General features: G+C 37.1%; 1 protein-coding gene across 2 annotated transcripts in view; it reads right to left on the bottom strand.

Annotated features, from left to right (window-relative positions):
* The window catches only part of LOC106091153 (sodium-dependent neutral amino acid transporter B(0)AT3), a 146,182-nt gene extending 123,772 nt beyond the window's left edge, over positions 1–22,410 (bottom strand). Inside the window, exon 1 of one of the 2 annotated variants that reach the window (XR_009398402.1) lies at positions 22,094–22,410. The gene's annotated coding sequence lies outside the window, so the exon portion shown is untranslated. The remainder of the gene's footprint in view (positions 1–22,093) is intronic. The other variant, XM_013257587.2, reaches the window with a different exon arrangement.
* Between the last annotated feature and the right edge of the window lie 375 nt (positions 22,411–22,785).

Here is a 22,785-nt window from a genome sequence, read left to right as displayed (position 1 = left end):
TGCGATCAAACCACAAATCCTAATATTCATCCGACCATCTCAAACGGCCAGGTTTTTTGGGCGAAAAGTATTGGAATTGAAAAAAATCGTTTTCCATGTACATATATTACCAAAATTTCCACTTATAAGGCCGTAGTAGCTACAACAAATCGTTACTATGTAATTACACCATTACATTGACAGTAAGGAGAAAAACCTTATCATATCTGTGCCACTGTATATACAAATCCGGATTTCCACTTATAAATTTTGTAGGGATATACACAAAATGTGCTACGGATTGTTTTTATATCCATCTGCATATAAATGCTCAAATCTTATAAAGATATCGCCCAATTCTTACGTATAGTGGTAGTGTACGGTATTATCTTGTCGGCACCGCTCAAATGTGTCTTCCCTTACTTGTTTTGTTTCCAATTTTGTTCGGCCTCCGAATTATGAAATACTGCTATGTATGTATACGACCATTCAAATTAATTAAAAAAAAAATATTCACGAGCAGAGGTACACTCGTACAAGAGGAATATTTCATGCATACACCTATGTATGAGCAATTTGTATTATATCAACATAACCCGGAGGTGGAATGTGGGGTTAAACAGTAACTTTGAAAGGCCTTAATTCTAATCACGTATTGCTACACAAGATAATTACTTCCAACCAACAAAACAATTAAACCGTGCTAAGTTCGGCTCGTTCAAATCTTAAGAACCCATCTCAGTCGATTCTTCTACATTTTACATAAAAGATCTACATTAATATTTTGAATAAATCAAATCAGATTATGATTTGATCATATTATTTGGGGGCTAGATACAAACCTATCTCATACCAAGTTTCAACCAAATCGAATATAAGTTAATGCGTGTAGAGGCTCAGGAAATCAAATCGGCGTTTCAACCAAATTGAATATAAGTTGGAGGGTGTAGAGGCTCAGGAAATCAAATCGGGGAATAGATTTATAGGGTGATGTATCTATTAATGAACCACTATTTTACGTATGAAATTTTCAAAAATATTCAGTGGTGATTATATATATTACTCACTAATGTCCTTGTGGGGATTTTAGTCAATAGATCTTCTCTACATAAAGTTGTGGTTTACTGGCATACTGTTTCGAATGTGCACAAAATTTTGGAATTTTTAACAACAACATTTGTTGATTCAACAAAAAAAAATATTGATATGACAATATTACGTTATATATCGCAACAATTTTTCATAGTTGACTAAATTGTTAAACCCCGTTTACACTAAAGCCCAAATCCACTTGATTTAATATAATCTACAAAACCCGTTTACACTACGATTCAAGTGATTTGTATTTGTCAACAGGGATATTTTGGACAGCGTTTTTATTGTGGTCAGCAATTAAATTGGAGAAGCAACATGCATAACTAGAAAGGAATTCGATGTTTCTTTTAATGACAGAACAACCGAAAGTAAAACAATGATATCTACTTCAAAGAAAGAGAAGTTAGGTAAGAGTGGCAATCCTTTTACAGACTCACTTAGACAATTTTAAGTCCATTGTGATACCACAGTAGCGACAGACCAAGGCATCTGGCGGGCATCGAACCCACGACCCCTGCACTGGTAATCCAAGCACGCTACCAAATCAGCTACCGGGGCGCCCATAGTATATATTAAGCGTACAAACAAAAGTTATTTAATTTCAACTATTCTACTATTATTCATGGGTTTCTATTGAATTCTACATGAAATATCTATTTTGTATTGATTTGCACCTACGATGGTATGAAAAGGGCGAGCTAATTTTGAATTTTTTGAAATGAGAATACCAAATCAAACAATATCTTCCACATTGCAAAAGTTTGGTAGTATGCTTTTCGGAAGATATGGCACGCACGAACCTGGCCCGTGCCGAGATTGAAAGAACCCCGGGAAACAGGAAGATCCCCAAGGCGGGGTAATATCTCCGACACTGTTTAATCTCTACCTATGTATCTTCATTCTAGACGGCATAGATATCGTATCATATGCGGCATCACGCGTCCATCATCGCGTTGAAATAATATTCAGATCTGACAGAATGCCGCTCTTCGAACTACGGCGGACTGTCTCTTCAGTGGACGAGCTTCTTCAGGAGACAACGTTCATACCCGTGCAAAGACCATCGCAGTGAGCATCCAAATCATCATCTTGTGGATAATTATCCACCGCCTAGAAGCTTTAAGATGGATCTATATGATCTAGACCGTGAAGTTCAGCGCTACAAGAGAGAACCTGTAGATCAAGCGGGTCTGGACAACATTCAAGCAGACACGGTAGCTGATACCTCGAATAGCTACCGGGTGAATCTGGTCCTTGGAGAACGATTGCCTTCCGTTGCAACTAAAGTAATTGACCTCCCCCAGCAAACCAGAGTAGTTCTGGCTCAATTACGATCCGGCAAATGCAGACGCCTTAACTCCTACAAAGCGATGACTGATGCCAACAGGCCAAAATAAATGTGCCGATTGTGACCTGGGACCACACATCACCGGTTTAACGGCCCAGCCAGAACCACTCGACTCAGACCCAGATCTTTCTGGATGCACCCCACCTTATTCGCAGTGTTTCTGGATCTGGATATTCAACAGAACTAGGCACACGAAAGATAGAACCAACACACTGCAACAACAACAACATTATTGGGGCAGGAAACTAATCAAGTAATCCCCGCTGTTGATACGATATTTTTTTGTTAGTTCAGAAAAAAATTAGCCATTATGTTTTTAATCAGCAAACACCAATGTGACTTTTATTTCAGTTTCCAATAAACAATATTAAAACAACAATTCACTTTGTTAAAAAAAAAACAATCCTTCAATTTGTCAATACAACAATCAAATTTGTAATCTGTTTGTTAAAACAAAAAAAAACTTTTTTCTTTTAAAAACCAAATTACAGATTTGATTGTTGATTGTTAATAAATTGAAGGATTGTTGGAAGAAACTCAAAAAATTTATTGACAAAAAATTATCGATTTTTATAAAAAAAAAAACTTAGTAGTCGTTATGTGGGACAACCATGCACGAGGCCATATGGCCTATCACACATTGGACGCTTATGACCGCTGAAATCTTACTCAGTAACCCCTTTCCAAGGGCTAGCAATTCTCTCATCCTCTTACGGTCGGCAGCAGTCAAGTGTTCTGGCAATTCGAAATCCATGCACAAATTCCCACCTCGCCGCGTCTTTTGCACTGACCATATTTTCTACAAGACCAGCGCCAGGTCTGCGGATCGGATTAAGTATTGATATAGCGGCATATAGACCAATCTCCCGGTTTAAGGAATAAGACTCATAAAAACCGCATTTATTGCTTGACTTCACTGAAACTATTCGTGTCGATTATGATCTAAATCGGTATATATTTAAATATAGCTGTCATTTATACACCGATCTCCCGATTTAAGGTCTTGGGCCCATAATATAGTGAGCTATTTTAAACTATTTGTCGTTCGTGCCGAGAATGATTTAGATCGGACCATATTTGAGTTTATAAACCGATCTCCCGATTAAATGTCTTTCAACTATAAATGGTTTTTTATACCCACCACCCAAGGATGGAGGTATATTCGATTTGTCATTCCGTTTGTAACACATCGAAAAGTCCATTTCCGACCCTATAAAGTATGTATATTCTTGATCGTCTGCGGTCTGTCTGTTAAAATCTCGCTACTGCCTTTAAAAAGGAAGACATTGAGCTGAAACATTGCACAGATTCCTTTTTTGTTCATAAATATATTAAGTTCGAAGACGGACTATATCTTGATATAACCACCATATAAACCGATCTGCCGATTTAAGGTCTTAGGTCATTAAAGTTTCATTTATTTTTCGATCTCACTGAAACTTGGGAGATTGAGTTGTGTTAGGCCTCTTGACATCTTTGTTCGGCCTAGATGGGTTTAGATTTAAGTATAGCTGCCATATAGACCGATCTTTCGATTTAGGGTCATGGGTTCATAAAAGGCACATTCATTGTCCGACAGTAGGTAATCGACATCCTTAATTTAATCGGTACAGATTTAAGATCGCGGGTCCATAATAGGCGTATTTATTGTTCAATTTCGCAGAAATTAGGTGCAGCGAGTTGTGTTAAATACGGCCAAGATCAGACCAGATTTGGATATAGCTGGCATATATACCTATCTCCTGATTTGAGGTTTTGGACCCATTGAAAGTTAATTTATTAACCGATTTTGCTGCAATTAGACATAATGAGTTGCGTTAGACCCCTCGTCATTCGTGCCGAATATGGTCAAGATCGGGCCATATTTAGATATAGCTGCCATTTTTCACTGTATTATGACGGAAGGTTTTCAATATATATATCCGAAGTGGTGGGTATCCAAAGTTCGGCCCCCCGAACTTCTTGTTTTTTACTGGTTTATTTTATTTATGAAGGCCACCGTAGCGCAGAGTTTAGCATGTCCGCCTATGACGCTGAATGCCTGGGTTCGAATCCTGGCGAGACCATCAGAAAAAATATTCAGCGGGTTGTGTTAAATACGGCCAAGATCAGACCAGATTTGGATATAGCTGGCATATATACCTATCTCCTGATTTGAGGTTTTGGACCCATTGAAGGTTAATTTATTAACCGATTTTGCTGCAATTAGACATAATGAGTTGCGTTAGACCCCTCGTCATTCGTGCCGAATATGGTCAAGATCGGGCCATATTTAGATATAGCTGCCATTTTTCACTGTATTATGACGGAAGGTTTTCAATATATATATCCGAAGTGGTGGGTATCCAAAGTTCGGCCCCCCGAACTTCTTGTTTTTTACTGGTTTATTTTATTTATGAAGGCCACCGTAGCGCAGAGTTTAGCATGTCCGCCTATGACGCTGAATGCCTGGGTTCGAATCCTGGCGAGACCATCAGAAAAAATATTCAGCGGTGGCTTTCACCCTCCTAATGCTGGCAACATTTGTGAGGTAATATGCCATGCAAAACTTCTCTCCAAAGAGGTGTCGCACTGTGGCACGCCGTTCGGACTCTGCTATAAAAAGGAGGCCCCTTGTCATTGAGCTTAAACTTGAATCGGACTCCACTCATTGATAGGTGAGAAGTTTGTCCCTGTTCCTTAGTGGAATGTTCATGGACAAAATTTCAATTTTACTTGTTTATTAACCGATTTTGCACGTTTTTCGCTAAATTTATTCAGTCTTGAAATAATTTATATGGTCAGATATTGTCGGGCTGCAGGCCATAGGTTTTGTTGTAATTTGGTCCTGATAGAACCTATCCAAAGTACATTTCGGCTGAACTAACTTGTTTGGATACATTTCGGAGAAGCCTTAGCGGAAAACTACAAAGTTTATGTAATCTAGTTTAATTTTTTTGAGGAATCTAAAATTTTAATGAATACCTTTAACGCCTAGGTTCTTATTATATGTTAATTAGCTGAACCGAATCCACTCCGTCGGCCTATTCTCTTTGATATCTTTTATATAAGCTCTATATTGCTATTGTCGTTAAATACTTTAACTTTGGCTGTCTGTATAGGTTTTCACAAAATTTTATACGACATCATCTTCGGTTCAAATTTAGATATAGCGCCCGACTTTTTACTAATACTGTAATAATTGGGCATATTTGTTATCCGATCCTCACAACATTTATCACGAAAGCTTCTAATATGTCTATTCTGATCACTGGTGAATATCTTAGAAATCGATAACTATTTAGATATAGCTACCATATATGTGTATGTAATTCCCGATTTTGACTTTTAGGGCCTTTCCAAAGGCATTTATAAACTGACCATCTGAAAAGTTCGCAAAGCGATTTCCTATATAACTACCACAATAAGTACGGATTTTGGTCAAAGTTCTACAACTCCGACGCTTGCGTTACACCAATATGGTGTATCAAAAAGTCGGATTTGTCCGATTTTAGCCCGTCCTAACTTGTTTCGGATGTCTTCTGGGGACTTTTTGAATGGTGCAGTGTTGGCTTCTGAAACTAAATTGTTGCCGGAAATAGGTTAGGTTATGTTGAAGAGAGGGTGTGGATATTAGTCAGTCCCATGCCAATATGGAAATACACCTAAGCCAGTAATCGGCTTTTGTGTGCTCTAAAAACTAAAAAGTAACCCCGAAAAAGAACATTTTAAATTAGGAATTCCGTGATACTTACAAAATCTTTAATTGTTTTCCATACCACTCCCCTAAGTTGGTTCTTGACTGGTATTGTATCCCATCTAAGTACCTGTGTTTTGACCCGCGAAAGCCGAGCAATGACATAGGAAATGTTCTAACATCTCATCATCTTCCACACATGTCTCACACATGCAATCTCTTACCGCACCGATTTTGCAAAAGTGAGCTCGTAGTTCTATGTGTCCCGTTATGATACCTAAAGCTATACTGATCTCCTTCTTACTTCCTTTCAGTAATAGCCTCGTCCTCTCACGACCCGAATCAACCATAGGATTTTCGCCGTCCTACCGACTGCTTCGCTGTTCCACAGTGTTATATTAGCGTTCATCGCCCACTTCCTTAACTCGAACTGCGTCGACCCTAAAGGCTTCGGGTTAACCAAGTTCGTTGACGGCAGTTCTCTGGCCTTCACCGCCAAATCGTTTGCCCTTTCGATACCGGGAATAATTTAACTGATTTCTATTATCGGCTGTAGTGTTTTAAGCAATTTCTTTTGTCTTACATTAGAGCTTTAAACTAGAAAAGTAATAAAGAAAAATGTTGCGAAAAGTAAACTTCTCACATATCAATGAGTGCAGTCCGATTCAAGTTTAAGCTGAATGATAATGGGCATCCTTTTTATAGCCGAGTCCGAACGGCGTGCCCCAGTGCGACACCTCTTTGGAGGACAGCTAAATCGAATCAGGAAGTGATTTTGAGTCGATCCGTACACTCATCAATGAGTAGCTCTCTTCCTTCTGCGTGTTAAAAACAAATGCACTAAGTGACAAAATATATTTAGGTGAAGGGTATAATTTTATTTTACATACCAAACATCTGTCAAACCAACAAAAATTAAAACTTCTAGGAACCGAACAAGGATGATCGAGAGACCGGTTTACATGGGTGCAGTATCAGGTTATAAACTGATTTGGATCGTATTTGGCACAGTTAGTGGAAATCATAACAGAATACTGCATGCTAAATTTCAGCCAAATCAGACTAAAAATGTGGCTTCCAGGGGCTCAAGAAGTCAAGTCGGGAGATCGGTTTATATGGGAGCTATATCTAAATCTGAACCGATGTGGCCCATTTGACCAACATTAATATTAAGTATCTTTGCAAATTTTCAAGCGGCTAGCTTTCCGCGTTCGGCCGCTATCGTGATTTCGACAGACGGACGGACAGAGCTCATCGACTCAGAACGTCGACACTATCACGAATATATATACTTTATAGGGTCTTAGACGAATATTTCGAGGGTGTTACAAACGAAATGACTAGATTAGTATACCCCCATCCTAAGGTGGTGGGTATAAAAAGTCGGTGCAGCTGTATTTCTTGTAATTGTTTAAGCTGTTGATAAAGCTACTTACGGCTATACAGAAACAGTTCTACCATAGCGATCCCCATTTTCGTGGAAAGCTAGATAATAGCTATTCTGACTCAAAATCTATAAATGCTGATCTTCCACAAGTTAGTGTCATTGGGCCTTAATTACAAGAAACTTGTCATATACAAGAAACTTGACAAATCTTTGGGCCTTTATTATTGTACGTGTCATATGCAAGAATCTTGACAAATGCAACCATTTTCCGATGACACAGATGTAGCACTCAGAAATGTGGAATGCAAACAAATTAAGACAAATGTCTGTCTACAACACACTCACTAATTAGCTCACATATTTTAACATACCTTAAGTATAGACATTCCAACTCGTTCAAATGGTCTACTAAATATTAGTTCATTTGTATGTACCTAACATCCAACTTTGCTAGGATTTAGTTAATTTTTCGTTAAATTGAAGGTCCCTTTCTATTTAATTTTACATAAGTTTCGCTATATTCCAGTATCGAAGCAGTGAGCGTTATTGAGATGGTGAGTTTATTATCTTTATACCTAGTGTGTTTCAAAAGTGTTGAGCTTCACTGTGAATTCCGTGATTTTCCCATTGAAATGCCTATAAAAAAACAGAATACGCTTTAACATCCTAAACTTACTCAAAGCAGCTACTCCTCTGTCGTCTTCTACGCCGCCTTTCTCATTTGGTAAGCACAATTGAATGTAGCATGTAAAGAGACGCCAGACGAATTCTGTTATTTTTACATTTGTTGTTTTCCCCAATAATTGTTTGAATATTTTCTGGTGAAATTGCAAGAAAAACAAATATCTCACATACATTCATAAGGAAAAATTGATTTTTTGCCAAAAACAACGATGGGAACTTTGTTGAAGTTGGGGAGCGAAGAGAAACCGAAAGTGAATGTAAATGTAAATTTAAGGCCATGGCGAATTCGTAAACGTCATGTGATTGGGACCTGTACACACTTTTGTTCGTTGACTTGCCAATTGAAAAGAGCATGGAATGAAACAATAAGGTTTGTGGGAAAATCTCAATGCCATTGCCAGCCTCACTGCAGCACGAAGAGGCCACTGGCAACGTCACATGGTTGAAACACGCAGGATCGTCATCTATGCATCCCTTTTATCACAACCCCGCTTCCCATAGCCGTACACGCCAAAACCTCAACCATGTAAATGTACGTCAACCCCACTATTACGACACAAATCAAGACCAAAGCTTCTTCGATGCCATTCATTTGATAGGCGACCCCAAAAGTTTTGCTGCCTTCTGCTGTAATTTCATGTAACATTTGCTCTGATATACTTATGCTAACCACCACAAGGAAGTATACGTTGCGAACCATCCCAATGAACCTATACGCATTTCATGCATTACTCGAGCAAAACCTTATTATAATAGAATATAGTCTGTACAAAATTAAGATTACTAATGCGTGTCTATCAACAGCGGCTAGTTAAGTAAACCTTAATTACGTCACCAATTGGTCTGTTTTTATGTCCTGAGCAGGAAATTGAAATATAATTTCAAATCCTATTTGAAGTTATAATGTTTCAATCAGTATATACACTTGTGATCCTAAAAACTAAATCAAATCGGGAAATCTGTTTCGTTGGTGTATTTTTGTAAATAACATCAAATGCCAAGTTACATCCAATGAAACAAGAATTTACCCCTGTAGTTATCAAGGAGTAACTTCGGATATCGCAAAATATGGAAGAAATAACCAAATCAGTGATGGCCATTCGCATATGTTCTGGTGTATGTGCACATAAATGGGTGTGTGGAACTAAAATAGTTTCAACGAAAACTTATACCTACTTAATTTAAATCTAAGTTCAAAAACCTACGACTTAGTACTTTAATATTTTGATGGATATATTGCATTTTGACGTAATTTTTTACAACAGAGTTGTGCGTTTGAGCCCCAAAATCTTACGCCAAAAACTCGATCCAATTAAAATTGGAAGCTCGGGACTATTAAGCCTAGTGCTGAGTTAGATTTTTCGCGCAAACAATAGTCAAAACGCAACAAAAAAAAAATGTGACGCAGAAAATGCGAGCACATTCCGTAGAATGGTACTGAGTCCTTTGAGCAAAATAGTAGCAACGCACTGTGGGAGAAAATCGAAAAAAAAACTAGTAACAAATTTGCCATTTGAGAAAGGGTAAAGATAACTGAAATTTGAAATGGTTAAAGCTGAGGTGTTATTGAGGTCATGTGCAAAATTGTAAGGTCATAGGTGGTTCGGGCGCCAGTTAGCAGGCCCCTAAAGTCGACAACCTCGGCATTTCAAAAAATTGTTTTGGCGGCCAAATTTTCATTTGTGGCCCGATCTTTTGCTGTATTCTGCTCAAAAATTGCGCCTGTGGTATATTATATATCCACTGCTTTCGGGGATACTCGACTTTTTGTTTCTTGTTGTTAAAATTTTGCCCGAGTTTGGCTTTGCATTTTGCAATTTTCGAAGGCATTTGTGGTTCAATTTTCATTTTGATGCATGATTTAGACAGGTGACAATGACTTTGCTGCAGTATACATCAACATCCGATATTTCAATTAAAAGTTATAGAGTTTGGAAGTAAATGTGAAAAAGTGATTTTTTCTATTTTTGGTCCAAACAAGCGTTTTCATTGATTGCTCTTTATTGAAATGCTTAAAAATCTAAATTCTTTCTTCTTCTTTTGTAAAGAGGACAATCTAAATTCTTTCTTCTTCTTTTGTAAAGAGGACATAGGTTAGGTTAGGTTAAAATGGCAGTCTGTCATCAGACTCACTTTTTCGTCCATTGTGATACCATAGGAACAAGAGAAGGAGAAGGAGGGTGCCTTGTGGTTCCTCCCGTTAAACCATATAGATCGCTTTAAAAGCCCAACAACTTACGAATGTTCACATCCGTTAAGTTAGACAAGTTCTTAAAGAAATGTAAACCTAAAATGGAACTCGTTCTGACTGTCAGTGCGGGACACGCACACAGCAGATATTCTGAAGTCTCTTCTCCTGGACGTTCTCACAGCTTAAGCAAAAGCCGTTACTGGCAACCTTCAGTCTGTCAGCATGTTTTCTGATCAGACCTGTCATGACGGTCACAATGACTGAGACGACTGTTCTAGACAACGACAGCAAAGCGGTAGACCTCTTTAAGTCTAGATTGGGCCACATCGTTTTGGATTTCTCACAGCCCCTCTATTGTGACCATTTATCATTCGTTGTTCTTGGGGCCTGATCCTGAAACTTAGTTTATATGTCGCTAGAGGCATACCCACAGATTCTTGTATCCCTAGAATGTGTAAGGTAGTTCCTAGTCTCGCAAGCTCGTCCTGAAAACTTAGCTCATATGTCGCTAGAGGCATACCCACAGATTCCAGTTTCCCTGGAATGTGTAAGGTAGTTCCTAGTCTCGCAAGCTTATCCGCTTTACAATTCCCTTGGCTATCTCTGTGGCCCGGCACCCAGAACAAATAAATGTTGAACTGTTCAGATATCCCGTTGAGTGATCTGCGACAATCGATGGCGGTTTTTGTGTTCAGAAATACGTTCTCCAGGGATTTAATGGCTGCCTGGCTGTCTGAGAATATATTTATGCCAATTGTCGCAATGACATTATATCTTAGCCATTCCACCACTTCTTTAATTGCAAGGATCTCTGCTTGATACACACTGCAGTGGTCGGGTAACCTTTTCGATATGACCAGTTCTAGATATTTAGAGTACGCCCCAAAGCACACATGGTCGTTTAGTTTGAAACCATCCGTATCCGTAGTTACAAACGGTTCTATCAAGAATAGTGGTACAGTACTTTTTTTTATCAAAAAGCGGCTCAGGTAGAGTGTAATCCACACGGATATTATATCAAGGATAGCATCGGATATTATATCAAGGATAACACAGTGTCCGTAGCCGTCACAAGACCAATAAGAAAGCTCCCTTAACCTCACGGCAGTGGTCGCTGCAATTTGTCTAGCCACAATGTTCAGAGACATAAGATGTAGCATTCAATTCAGTTCATCAGATGATGTCGTCCTCAGGGCGGCTGTGATGCACAAACAAGCCATCCTTTGGATCCGGTTAAGTATTGAGCAGTAGGTTTACTTTTGAAGAGCCGTCCACCAAACCACTACCCCATATAGCATTATAGGTCTGACAACTGCAATATATACCCAATGTATGACACGCGGACTTAACCCCCAATTTTTGCCAATGGCTCTCTTGCAGGTGTATAGGGCAAGAGTTGCTTTCCCTGCCCTTTCCAAAATGTTGGGTTTGAAGTTTAATTTCCTGTCAGCAAAACACTCGGGTATTTTGAGCTGTCTGTAAAAAGAACATTCTCTATTCTGTCTTGCACGGATTTATACCTAGACCACTTTCGGTAACACACTTCACTGATGCACGTCATCAGCATACACGACCACTTTTACTCCTTTTTCTTCCAGAGTCAATAATATATTGTAAATGGATATATTCCAAAGTAGACTGTACACCTCCTGCATATTTAAGTAAGTAAGTTATAAATAAACTTACCCCAATATATGTTTCTATCAACCTCTCGAGAGTCTTCAGCACAAAGAATGACAGACTAATAGGACGAAAATTTTTCACCTTCGTGTGTTAGGGTTTTCCTGCTATCGGAATGAAAATGTCCTTCGTGTCCCTCCATTTCACAAGTATATATGACATTCTGATATAAGCATAGTGTATCTAAGCCGGGGAAAAAGTCTATAAGACACAGATTGCAATTAAACCGGTGATACATCATCAGGGCCTGGCGACTTAAAGGAGTCGAAACTTCTTACCGGCCAAAGGATTTTCGGCTCAGACACAATTTCCCTAATAACCTCCGACGAATACAAACCAGTAACAACCTCTTCTCTAAATCTCTTCTGGTTCCACGTTGTCCGTTGGAGAATTTTTCGGGAAATGTGTATCAACGATTAGTTCTAGTGTTTCCTCCCTAGACATTGTCCATACATTCTCTGACTTCGGAGTATACCCAACCGTAATAGGTCTCGAGGACAGAATCTTCTTTAGCATAGAGGCCTCAGATGTATCCTCCAAGGAGCTGCAGAATTCTACTCAGGATTTTTTCTGAGCCTTTCTCAGCTCGACCTTATATTTTCTTAGCTCAGCCTTATAGATGTCATAATCGTGTGGTGCTCTTGTGGCTTTTGCTCCGTTGAAAAGTTTTCTGCAGTCCTTCTTTAGACCAACCAGCTCTGGGTCCACCATGTAGGTCGCTGTTTGCCCTTTGGCTTGTCACTAAGACATGCTGACGCAAGCGAGTCATTCAAAGCCTTCGTGATCCACTTGACCACTATGTATATATCCTACACAGTTTCTACTCCCTTTTCTGGTCTAGAAGGGATAGACATGCAGAATTTGTGCCGAAATTTATCCCAATCCGCCTTTCTTCTGTTTAGCTGAGGGATCACTTCTGCAGTATTTTCCCCAAGTCTGAAACTAATATAACGATGATTACAGAAGCTGTGGTCATCCAACACTTCCCAGTCACCTATTCTTGCACTTATATCTTCCGATTCAAAGGTAATATCTAGTACCTCCTGCCTGTTCCTGTTATTATTACAAATCGTTAGATTGCAACTTACAATATATTCGATAAACAGCTCAATGACATTTTTTTCAAACATTAAATTTTAATGAAATTTGTCTAAATACATGCACAATTTCAATGCAGTGTTTTCTTAAGACAACATTTTAATGCAATTTTTATGTAGGATTTTTAAACCAAAAAATAAAAAAAGTTTTCTAAGCTCAAAATTTTAGAGATATTTTTAAAGGCATTATTTCAACAAAATTTATTAAAGACAACATTTTATTTATATTTTTCCAAAATTTTTCTTAAGGAACACTGTTCAATAAGATTATTTCTAAATATGAATTTGTATTCAAATATCAAATTTTCTCTGAAGACAAAATCTCAATGTAATTTTTCTTAATCTCAATGTAATTTTTCTGAATAAAATGTTTCCAAAAAAAATTTTAACTAAACTTTTAAACTTACAATATATTCGATAAACAGCTTAATGAAATTTTTTTCAAAGTTTTTCTAGAGCTAAAAATTCAATGACAAAATTCAAAGACAAAGTTTTAATGAAATTTTTTTAAAGACAAGATTTCTAATAAAATCTTTTCTAAAGACAAATTTTAATAAATTTCTTTTTTCATTTTATTAATTTTTTGTTGAAACATATAATAATAGATAATTTATTCGGCTCCGACTCCAGGGAAAACTGGTCGTTTCCGACTTCGACTGCGCAGCTCAGTCCCTGACACAATTCCTTGACATAATAAAATGCGATTTTATACACTATTCCCATAAAACATGATGTAGTAATTAATCTGTACGAGATAGCTACACGACTCATGCTAAATACAGGCCAAACCAGAAGAGAACAAAAATCACGGAGTTGACAAAGTGACAACATTCGTTCATAAAAGTGAATCAACACACAGATATTATCAGATCAACCATAAATTTTCATAAATCACCAACAGTTTTTGTAAATGAAACGTCCACACCGGTTCACATTCTGACAACGTTTAGTCCATAGATTTTTAGGACAATGCAAAAAGTTTTTGTGTGCTGCTGAGTATCGAACCTGTGTTCCATCCATTCCATTGAATGTTTACAAACGCTTTAACACATTGCACCACTGGTGGCTATGTACATACAATATTTTTAGAATCATTTAAACCTAAGGATGGTATACATACACATTTTGTAGGGACGGTCGGTGCATGAAACAACAACGAGGTCACAAATTCATCCACTCTTGTTAACAATATTTTCAACAACGTCTGTGTATGATAATGACAACATTGGTGCATGATTTTGTAATGTCTTTTTCTTATAGACAGAAATTATAAATGGTCAACCAACAAACTCCTTTTATAAATTTGGTTAGAAATTGGTACCGGCTGATTATAAATCGAATCAGACCATACTTGGCAAGGATGTTTAAGGTCATAGGTAAAATTATACAAAATTTCAGCCATATCGGATAAGAATTATGCCCTCTAGAAGAACAAGAAGTAAGAGCATGCTAATTTATATACCCTCTACCATGGATCGCATTTGTCGAGTTCTATGCGCGGTATCTCTTTTTAGGCAAACAAAGAATATTGAATAAGAACTGTTATTCTATTGGAGCTATATCAAGTTATAGTCCGATTCGGACCATAAATGAATGCTGAACATTGTAGAAGTCGTTGTGTAATATTTGAGTTCATTCGGATAAGAACTGCGCCTTGTAGGGGCCCAAGAAGCAAAATCGGGAGATAGGTTTATATGGGAGCTGTATCAAGGGATGGGATGGACACGTTTGTTGAAGGTCATGAGAGAAGCCGTTGTAAAAAAATTCTGCCAAATCGGATGAGAATTTCGCCCTCTAGAGACTCAAGAAGTCAATATCCCAGATCGGTTTATATGGCAGCTATATCATGTTATGTACCGATTCTCGCCATACTTAGCAAAGTTATTGGTAATCACAACAAAACACCTCATGTAAAATTTCAGACCCAAGATCGGTTTATATGAAAGCTATACCAGATTATAAACCGATTTGAATCATACTTAACACAGTTGTTGGAATTAATACCAAAACAGTACGTGCACAATTTCAGTCAAATCGGACGAGAATTGCGCCCTCTTGAGGCTCATGAAATCAAGACCCAAGATCGGTTTATATGGCAGCTATATAAAAACATCTACACTAATAAAAAGTATTTGTGCTAGCTTTACTCCTTCGAAAGTTAGAGTGCTTTCGATAGACGGACGGGCATTGCTAGATCGACTTAAAATGTCATGACGATCAAGAATATATATACATTATGGGGTCTCAGACGCGTATTTCGAGGTGTTACAAACAGAATGACGAAATTAGTATACCCCCATCCCACGGTGGAGGGTATAAAAACTACAATCGGATGATCGGCCATAACAACCTACTTTGCCAAAATGTATTAGTACAAAATTTCAAGCGAATTTATTTATTCGCTAAGACACTATCGTGATTTCAACAGACGGTGAGAGGAACGGACGGATGGATGAAATCGACTTAAGATGTCATGACGATCAAGAATATATATTCTTAATGGGGTCGCAGATATATATTGAAATGTGCTATAAACAAAGTATGCTCCGATCTGATGGAAGAGGGTTAAACAACCGCCTTTAATGAGCAAGGGAGTTACATCGGGAGATCGGTATATATGGGGGCTTTATAACGATATGATCCGATATAGATGTCGAGCAAGAATGCATATAATCAGAATTCAATATTGCGAGATATTGCAAACATAATGACAAAATTAATTAAGACTATTTACGAGGATGTGCATAAGAAAATTGAAAAATAAATAGTCAATTTAAATGTAAAGGAGCGGAGCGTTGAGCAGAGTGAACAAATTTTTGGCGGAGCGGAAAAAAAAACAGCTCCTGTTCTCTGCAACAAGCAACACAAAAATCACTGTTTTCTTTTTTCTAATCCTCGAGGCTATCGCCATCCTTCATTGGTTTTTAAAAATTTGTTACCTTCAAAAGCAAAAACATTGAATTTTCGCCGACTTTTAATGAAATTAATATGATAACATTTGAAAGCGTCAGAGGCATAAATTTGCGTCTGCTGCCTTTTTACATTTGAAAGCGGAAAATTTTCGTCTGCTCCATTTAAAATATGTAAAGTTGTTATCCTTTATATTATGCGCAGCTGGCGAACAATTTTTTCTAAAAAATTAATACTTTATTTCTGGAAAAACTTGCGCCAACTTCGCTTTTCCATAAATTGTATAAATATATACATATATTTTACATTTAAGGAAAAGAAACCCATTTCGTTTGATAGAATGATACGCATTAATGCAAAAGTTGACATTTTTGCATTTGACATTTGACAGGATTCACTAAAAAGATTACGGAAAGCAATCAGCCGATATAATATTTTTTGAATTTTTTACAGTATTTGCCATTGAGGATGTCAACTAGTTCTTTTTATATTCATTCTTTGTTTGAGTTTTCTTTTATGTTAGATGACATATTTTCACATCCTCAATGTTCATGGGACCTTTCCTAGTGCCGTAACCTTCTATTATTCAGCCATGATTTCTGCTTAAAACTTTCTCAAATTCCAGGATTCACTAATAGAAGGTTAGGTCACATGCAAAAACACAAAGTGGATAGGCCCCATAAACATCATTAAGGGTGTCAAATCTGACGATTGAAAATGTCATCATATAGGAGAAAACGTAAACAAAGAATGAATGTAAAAAGAGAACAAGTTGACATCCTCAATGCCAAGTACTGCCAAATATTAAAAAAAAAGTATATCGGCTGATCGCTTGGCTTAACCTTATTCAGTGAATCCTGCTCAAATTCATTCAAAAATATTTTATTATTTCCACAAACTACACTTGTATTGCCGTGCTATTACAAAGCTGCAGGATTCACTGAATAAGGTTAATCCAAGCGATCAGCCGATATACTTTTTTTTTAATATTTGGCAGTACTTGGCATTGAGGATGTCAACTTGTTCTCTTTTTACATTCATTCTTTGTTTACGTTTTCTCCTATATGATGACATTTTCAATCGTCAGATTTGACATCCTTAATGATGTTTATGGGGCCTATCCACTTTGTGTTTTTGCATGTGACCTAACCTTCTATTAGTGAATCCTGACAAAGCTGTTTGAAATTTTTTTTTTTTGCTTCAATTGATTTTGATTCCTTGTGCAAAGAATTTGTATTAGAAGATCAATATGAGATTGCAATCAATATTAATTTTTTGGGATTATTAAATTTTCTCAATTTGGGTGTTATGGTAAAAAACAATTGGTTCTCAGACACAGCTGTTACTGGTATTATGGCATGTTGGAATGTTAATATGTAACAATATCCAAATTCGTAAATTAGGGTTTGTGACCGGGATCCGGAGCAATTCTTATCCTTTTTTGACTGAAATTTTGCAAACCGGTTTCTTTTATCACCTCCAACATTTTTGTAAAGTCAAATCTCAATCAGTCCATAACCGTTAATATTCCCCATATTAACCGATCTCCCGATTGTACTTCTTTTGCCACTAGAAGACGCAATTCTTATCAAATTTGGTTAAAATTTTGCATAATTTCTCCTAACACCTCCAACTCCCGTATAATCCGAACTTCCGGTTTTGCTCCCTAAGCTTTTAGAGGGCGCAATTATTATTTGATTTGACCGAAATCATGCACAATGATTACTCCTATAACCTCCTATATCCATGCCAAGTATGGTCTGAATCCGTTCCTATTGCTCCCATATAAACAGATCATTTGACTTTACATCTTAAGCTATATGCTTTAATAATTCCGGAAGCAATTTCTAACCAAATTTTAAAAAACAAGTCAAAACGCATTAAGTTCAGCCGTGACGAACTTTACATTCCCACCACCGTTGACATATTTATTATCCTATTTTATTAAAAACCTACCATATCTATATTAATGTCCAAGTATGGACCGAGTTGGATCATATTCGGTTCAGGAACCAAGAAGTGTAAGTTTAAACTTCAAGGAAATCAGATTATGAGTGAGGATTTTATAGCTTAAGATCTCAGATCTGTAGATCGGTCCATATGGCAGCTATATCCAAATATGGTCTGATATGGACCAAATTTATATCAAAGTAGGGTCCGATCCAAATTTGGTTCGGACCACGGAAAATCTAGTTCAACTCATTGCTCTAAACTTCAGCAATATAGAAAAATACTGTTTTTTATGGGCTTAAGGCCATAAAGCGGTAGATTGGTCTATGTGGCATCTACATTCAAATTTGGTCCGATCTGGACAATGTTCAGGTCGGACGAGAGGCTTAGTATAACCCACTGTTTCAAATTTAAGCGAAATCGGGTATCTAATGTGGCCTAAATTGATAGATTGGTCCATATGGCAGCTATATCGGATTTCGATAGGGTGTCACTGTTCTAAATTTCAACAAAATCGGGTGATTCACGCACCCTTAAAACGGTAGGTCAGTCTATATGGCAGCTATATCTAATTATGGCCCAATATGGACCATTCTCGGTTCGGATATCGGGGGCCTTAGTAAAACTCGCCTTTTATAATTTCAACGAAATCGGATAATAAATGCGGTTTTAATGGGTATTTCGACATATGCGATCAATGGTGGATGGTATAGAATATTCGGCCCTACCGCAGTTACCTACTTTTCAGTTACCTTGTTTTGAATTTAAGACGAAACTTTTTATAATTGGCACAATTCAGTTCTCTAATATGCTTTCGATAACGATTTGAGAAAAGTTAACTCATGGTAAACCATCATTGAGCCTAAACTTGAATAGGACTGCACTCATTGATATATAAGAAGTTTGCCCCTCTCCCTGGAATGTTCATGGGAAAAATTTGCAATAACTCATGTTAATGTAACATTTTTAAATTTTTGTTTTGATTCGCAAAAAAACAAGTTCATAAAACAAAAAAAATTTAATTTAAGAATTTTATTTTATCGGAACGAAGCGGATTTTGAGTTTGGAAACCGCTCCGCTGCCGCTCGGGCAAAAATAAGTCTGCTCCAAATCCCTGTTTGTCACATTCATTTGGGCTTTCTGACATTTGGAAAATCGTTTTTGGGCTTTATGACATTTGTCGTTTTGAATGTAAATGTATTTGTACATTATTTAATTTGTAAATAATGTACAAATAACAATTTAAATGGTATAATGCTAATGGTGTTGTGGTCTGGTGCACGGCACTTCAATAGACCACCCACTATTCAATGTTCAGCCAGACTCAAAGGATGGTTTGTGCATCACAGCCGCACTGAGGACTACGCCTTCTAATTCAAAGTGGTGGAATACGATTGGCATAAATAACTTTGCAGATGGCCAGGCAGCTATTAAATCTCTTAAGAACGTATTTCTGAATTCAAAAACCGCCCTCGACTGTCGCAGATCTCCCAACGAGATTGCTTAACAGTTCAAAATTGTTCTTTTTAAGGCAATCTGGTTGGTTCAACGGTAGGAACCAGAACGCTTCTTCCATCTTTTGTTCCTATGGTATCACAATGGACGAAGACGTCTAAGTGAATCTGATGGCAGGCTGCCACTTAAACCTAACCTAACCTAATAATTTCAATACAATGATATAATATTATAATTTAAACTTAAAATGTGTGTCATGTATTAATAAGGCCAATGTCTCCACTATCGCACGTTTCAAAATTATGTTGCTTTATCCAATTTTTAGTATTTTGTCCAAAGCCCTTTGGCTTTAATAAGAGCAAGAAGAATACAAAAGAACTCCGATACAGAGTCCCCAAACTCCATCAAAATTGTCGGACCAAAACTTTCTAACGGTGCAACAAATTAATATGAGAAAAAGCAAGCACAAACAAATACAAAAATATCCGACACGAAGTTCAGACATAGTTCAGAATTCCTTCCGAGCTTTCGGAAGAAAAATTAAAAAAAAACCCACACGACAGACATTGTTCGGAATTCCTTCCGAACTGTCGGAAGAAAAATTAAAAAAAAACACACGAGAAAAGTTTTTCCGACGTCGTTCAGAATTGTTTTAAAACTGTCGAAGCAAAAATTCCCTCAGAGTGTCGAACAGAACTCGGCAAGATATTGTCTCAAGACTTTAGAATTTGTTCATATTTGTCTAACATCAGACATTTGGTTCGCTAGGCAATTATAGGGCTCTTAGACCCAGTATGATACAAAAGTTTGCAATATAATGTTTGCAAAGCAAATCGTGTAATTAAGCTTATCGAAATAAATATGTCACTAACAATGTTTTTTAGCCACTTCGTCCGTGTTTCAAGCTGGAGTATTCTGTTTAGCTTTTCAGGCGGAATGCTGTCAAACTCCATATAAAAAAACGTCGGCGAAACGCTGCAAGAAAATAGGTGAAAAAGGAGTACTCTGTTTATAGTAAGAAAATGGCACAAAGAAATTTTAGTGGCAACACTTGACATCATTGTCGGCATCGTTTTTGTTCTATTGGTTTCAATGATTCATTTTTTCTTTTTGTTATTTTATTTAATTCCGAAAAATAATAATAAAACCGTGCAGTGCAGATAACAAACGACTTTTGGTATGAAAATAAAAAACAAAACATAACTGTCAAATCAAATTCCGCTCGCGGACAATTAAAGATTTCCGCGACTTTTTCGAAAGCAGAATAGAATACCAACCTTTAGGCAGGTTACTCTGTTTCTAGTTGTGAAAAACTTCATCAAAAAATCACAATCCTGGGGCTCAATTCTCTTTCCATGGAAAGTTTTTTTACGTTTCCATAGCATTTCTGATTCTTGTTTTGGTAAACACAAAAACAGAAAGATATTTTGTCAGCATGTTTTCATATAAAGATAACTGAACCCCTGTCATTTTATTACACTAGGATTAATTGTTCTAATTACTACTTTTAAGTCATCAGCCTGAAAACAAGCATTTTAATTTTTCACACATATTTCACTTATAAATTTTTTCATTTGAAGTTCGACAGTTGTTCACGTGAAAAGCCGAAAAGAGTACCAACCCTTACGAATGAAGTTGCCTTAAGGTAGGTATTTTGATCGAAATTCAAATTTAGAAAGCAAAACCTCGATGAGAAAAATGTCACAGTTATGTAAGTTTTGTAAGAAAGCCTCGTTATTATTTGACAAAAGCTTTACACAAGTTAAAAATTTAGTAGAATACAATTCACCAGTGAAATGAAATTCACATTCACCACTTCCAAAAATGAGAGCCTTTGATGAGTTTGTTTTTGTTTGTCGAAAATATAGGTATAACTACCGAATTTTAGCAACTACATATGTATATTTGTTGTCTCTTTTGCCATCTGGGATGCCTGTCCCCTTCTCTATTTACAAAAATGTTTATTTTTCTATTTTCGCAATGAATAAACAAATGGTTTAAATTCAAGTGCAATAACGGGCGGAGTCAAGAGCAAGCAATCTGACGAGGAAGAAAGGCCGTGTAAATTGACGACATTGCTTTTCTTTTTTAATTTATTTATGATTTTTTCCGCTGACGTTTGACGTTCGTCGCCACCGCCGTTGGGCCCCTTGTCAAATGAATGGGCGTTTGTAAATAATTGTGGTTTGAACGGTAAGTTTATCGTTCAAATGAATAAAAAACGTATAGAAATGCCACTGCCGAATTACACGGTAGCTGTTGGGCTTTTTTCGCATCATGTTATGACATTTGTCATAAAAATGGTTTGTGAATTCCCTCAAAAGGATGGGCGCAAACACTGCATTTGCAGGCGTAACCAGACACACACACACATCCAAATTTCGTGCTCCTGAAAAGCACACTCTTTAAAAAGTATTTTTTACTTCTTGACAGTTCGGGCAAAAACACTCGTAAATATTTCCATATTAGAAAATATTGGTTTCGCATTATTCTTTCATTTTCCAATGGATGAACTTGGGATGTACATATCACATGGTTTTTTTCAATTTGAGAAAACTTTGCACAAAAATCCTTTATAGAATTTTCATGTGGTATTCACACACACAAAGGCACAAACACACACGGACTAATAAACACATACACTCTGTGGAAGTTTTACGTTTTCCCGTCTTAAGGGTAGGTCTTCCACTTCTCATGTAGTGGGGTGTTGTTTGCAGTTTTCCCTACGGTTTCAATGCTCCAAAATCAATTAAACTTGGAGGCAAATTCTTCGTCAGCCACGTAAAGAAATATACTTTTATTGATATAATTTGTCCTTTCACTTTGATTTTCTTTGGGTTCGTGGTATTGGTGTTGCTTTCAATTTTTAACGTTAACAGTATTTTTGTTTTCTGCGTGCACTTATTGGCAACTACCGGCGCTTAGAACTTTCCGTTGTGAACTAAATGAAATTGTGTGGTGAATATTCGCCATAAGGTTCACATCGAAGAGGGTGAACACAATTGTAGCATTAGTTCGGCGTGTACTCGTGGACATGTACAAGTAGTGGTTCTTTTGTGGAACAGTTTCGTGGTTAGTTTAGGAACAACATGAATTGAAGAAATTGACCGCATTAGAGGAAGAGAGAACCTTGCTCCCTTACGTGAGTGTACGCTCGCGCGTGGTGTAAAGCTGAAAAATGGAACGGACCTTCTGAAAGCTTTTCAACAAAACATTACCACCACCACTAATATCAGTGCCTAAGTGTATACAGCACACAATCAAAGGACAAGAAGGACAATGAAAAATGTACAGAACAGACACGTGGAGGTATGAAACGTTTTTAAAAGTTTC

The sequence above is a fragment of the Stomoxys calcitrans genome, chromosome 5, assembly GCF_963082655.1.
Source record: "Stomoxys calcitrans chromosome 5, idStoCalc2.1, whole genome shotgun sequence".
In the NCBI taxonomy this organism is placed as follows: Eukaryota; Metazoa; Arthropoda; class Insecta; order Diptera; family Muscidae; genus Stomoxys; species Stomoxys calcitrans.
This window is presented reverse-complemented; position numbering and strand designations above follow the sequence as displayed.